This window comes from Molossus molossus, unplaced genomic scaffold, assembly GCF_014108415.1.
Source record: "Molossus molossus isolate mMolMol1 unplaced genomic scaffold, mMolMol1.p scaffold_m16_p_18, whole genome shotgun sequence".
Classification (NCBI taxonomy): domain Eukaryota; kingdom Metazoa; phylum Chordata; class Mammalia; order Chiroptera; family Molossidae; genus Molossus; species Molossus molossus.
Window position 1 is genome coordinate 48828984 of NW_023425353.1, and position 3888 is coordinate 48832871.

The 3888-nt window shown below is 37.2% G+C and overlaps 1 pseudogene; it reads left to right on the forward strand.

Moving 5' to 3' along the window:
* Nucleotides 1-1724: 1724 nt before the first annotated feature.
* On the forward strand, nt 1725-2151 carry LOC118633516 (annotated as a pseudogene).
* Nucleotides 2152-3888: the final 1737 nt, after the last annotated feature.

Genomic DNA, 3888 nt, shown 5'->3' on the forward strand with positions numbered 1-3888 from the left:
TTCAAATCATCAGATTTACTGTATTTTATCTGATTCTGTCTTTTTGTATCAACAAAGGTCATCTCACTACATGACCAACTAAAGCAAAAAAGACACGTATTCATATATCATGTGTGTAATAAATAGACTGCAATGTGATCATTAGATAGTGTTAACTTCATAAATAATATTACTTATATATACTGTTTGTATGTGTGCCTGTGCCTGTATGTGTGTATGAGAAAGAGAGAAAGAAGGGGTGGGGGGGAGAGGATTCTGTAAGCTGAAATTTGTAAAGCAATTTTAATTGCAGGTTCAGCATTTACCTTCTTGATTTATTGTTTTCCAGCTTTGTAAAAGGATACAACTAAAGTTTTTAAGAAAGACTTTTGAGACTGATTCTTCAACTACTCAAGAATGTAAAAAAGGGATAAGATAGTGCTGGTTCCCTTTAGAAGAGGAAAGGAATGTTCCAATATAAAAAAAAAAAAGATGGTATTCATGGCCTACGGTTTTTTCAAACACACTGGCGTGACTTTCCAGGCTGCAGTCCAATTGTATGATGTGTTCAGAAGCCCTGTGCCTACTCATAAAAGTGTCTCAGATCAAAGAGTTTGAAAGTTGTTTAGGAGCTTTAACTGTCTTGAGCACAGCAATGTTGTCCATTTTATTTTGGGACCAGAAGTTCAATATTGAACCTGATAGACCAGTGATTACAGTTTCTCTAATTCTAGAAAACACACACACACACACACACACACACACACACACACACACACTCCTCCTAAGAGGGCAAGTGATGTCAAAGGCTTGGAGGAGCCTCTCTGAGTTAGTTTACCATTTGCCTTAAAGTGTTCATTTTCCTATTCTTATTCTGGGATACCCAAATTCTTCAATAAATCACAAATACGCAATTGCTGTCACTTGGGAAACTTTTTGGCAGTAAGACTTATGACCTGAAGCGTGATGGAACTTCTCTCTCTTCAGTTAAAAATTATGCTCAAAGCAACCCATTACGTTGGTTAGAGTTATTCACAAATTGGAACCAAATCTGAAATGCCAACCTCAGAAGAAAACCAGACCTAAAAACAACTGAAAAGGCCTTCCATGGACAAAATCAAGAAGCAGAACAAATCTAGGCTGTTCAAAAGTTTACTTAATCTAAACTTAATTATTAGACAAGGGTGGAATACCAGTTGATAATGACTGCTATGTCCTTACCAGTGTGGGTTAAAGCCATCCAAGAGAGTACGTCTCAAAATTTGACCTATGGTACCTTATAAATATTCAAACAACTCTCATTGCTGAAAATGAATAAGAATTAGAGTCTACTTTTGAAAAACACATTTAGTATATTCACAAGCCCCTCATAGTTCTATTATTGACTCTGCTAAGGAAATATACCATTCAGAGCCAGAAAGAATGTCATTTATAATATATAAGCTTGTGAAATGGAGGAGGGGGAACTCAGTAGGTAAAGACATATTTGTTCTGTGGTTACAAAAACATATTTCAGAGTTCTTTTGGAGAAAATCATGTAATTTATAGATTTAAATAAATGAATACATCCAGCAACGTAATTTAGTAGTGAACTATGCTATAAGCCAGTGAACTACACTAAATTCTGTACGGACGTTTCCATGAATATGTATATATACAGAAAAGAGATATTTTGGAAATTATTTTCATGTTAATATTCTATAAAGGAACTTTCCAGTGGCCAAGTCTGAAGAAGACTCACAGAAATGGCACCCTGCAAGGGGAAGGAAAAGAAGAAAGACAAGGTCATCAGCCTCGGACCTCAGGTGGTTGGAGAAAACGTATTTGGTGTCGGCCACATCTTTGCCTCCTTCAGTGACACTTTTGTCCATGTCACTGATCTTTCTGGAAAAGAAACCAGCTGCTATGTGACTATAGGATGAAAGTCAAGGCTGTCTGAAATGAGTCCTCTCCATATGCTGCGTGTTGGCTGCCCAGGATGTGGCCCAGAGGTGCAAGGAGCTGGGTGTCACTGCCTTCTACATCAAACTCTGGGCCACAGGAGGAAACAGGGTCCAGATCCTTGGACCAGGGGCTCAGCCAGCTCTCAGAGCCCTTGCCCACTCAGGAATCAAGATCAGATGAATTGAGGATGTCACCCCCATCCCCTCCAACAGCACCCACAGAAAGTAGGGGTTGCCATGGTTGCTATCTGTGAACAGGACTCTTCAGATTATAGTTTTCTATTAATAAATTGCTTTGGTGTGAACTAAAGTATATATTTCTTAATTCTAGAAAGGAAACTAGAACTGTATAGCTCTAACACTGGGCTGGCATTTAATAACTGTTAAATTTCAAATTGTTATGTTTTTAAATTGTCTAGCAAACAGATGCTCTGACTTACCTTTGTTTCAGATTTGATCATTTTTAAACATAAGATTTTCAGGTTTCCTGTCCTCAAATGTTCATGAGATGGTTTCCTGTAGCCTTTGTGGGAGCCAACTTAAGTGCCTTTATTTTTCTCAGAATAAAATGACTACTTAACTTTAGAAACTCTGGGTTTGAAGGACACGTGCTTTGATAGGAATCTGGTAGTGTTTTCTTTTTGCTGGTTAACCAAAATTCAATTTTACTTAGGGAAATTCTTTAGAGATACATGGTTTTCAGTTTTCAGAGTAAAATGTAGCCTTTTTTTTTAGTTATTTCATTGTCTTCCTTGTTTTAAACTCATCTTGCCATTCCATATTTTGTTCTAATGAAACTGAAATATTGTGACCAACATTTTGTTGTTGTTGTTTTCAAACTGTAAGTATGATAGGCAGAATGAGATAATGGAAAGAGCAATAGATTTAGACTCTGAAGACATAGGTTTAAATGTTGCAGTAACTATGTGATCTTAGGCCTCATTTTCTTGTCTGTAAAATGGAGATGAATTCTTACCTCTCAAGACATGATGAAGGTAATGAAAATCTAAAAACTTCTCTATAAAGATGGTGGATTGAACCCATTCCTCCTAAAACCTGACTGCAACATCAATAAAAGTAATTTTATAAGGCATAAATCTACAATAGTGGAGCAGGAAAGGAAACTATAAAAACAGAATTCTGGAAGCATGAAGACAAACAGACAAGTGGCAGTCGCATTGGCAAACCCAAGAAACCTGAATCTTAAACCAACAGTGAGGAATGCTAACTTAAGATTCATGAGAAGGCTCAGGAATTGATGAAACGCTCTGAAAGTGAAGAGAATATTGATATAAGGAAGACTGGCCGAAGGATGTTTGAAAGGCAGTTGTGTCCCTAAATATTCCCTCTTCCACTCCCTGTGCTTGAGCAAGCTTCCCCTTTCCCATCGTGGCAGAAGCCTGGGAGTTCATTCTCTGGAAAGGGTAAAACACAGGCTCTCTTTAATGGAGTAAGATTAGGCACAGTTGAGCAGACAGGGTCCATGACAAAAAACAATAATAATTAAGTGAAGGAATTTACAGTATTCTAAGACAATCCCCACCCACCTGTCTAACCCTTTACCCCAGAAACATTGACAATCAGACCTGTACTTTCCTCTGGGCACAGATTGAAAGGTTCTTGTTTTGGAGATATCTGACCAACAAAATAGAAAAGACCAAATACTGACCTTAGGGGTTCTCTAACCCAGAGCCCAGGCAGGTCATCACACACATTTACAGCTTCCAGGAAACTTTAGTGTTTCCCATTATTAAACATAAGTGGAAAATCAATGACTATCAACATCCAAGGAAAATCTTTAATATTAAGAATACAGGAAACAATAACAACACATGGGGGACAGCCACTTAGATGAAACAGAGCTGTGCAGGAAAGAGAAAACTTCAAATTAATATTATTAATATCTTTGGATAAGAAGATATATTAAATCTATAAAACACAAATGAGATGTTAAGTAAGAGAGAAT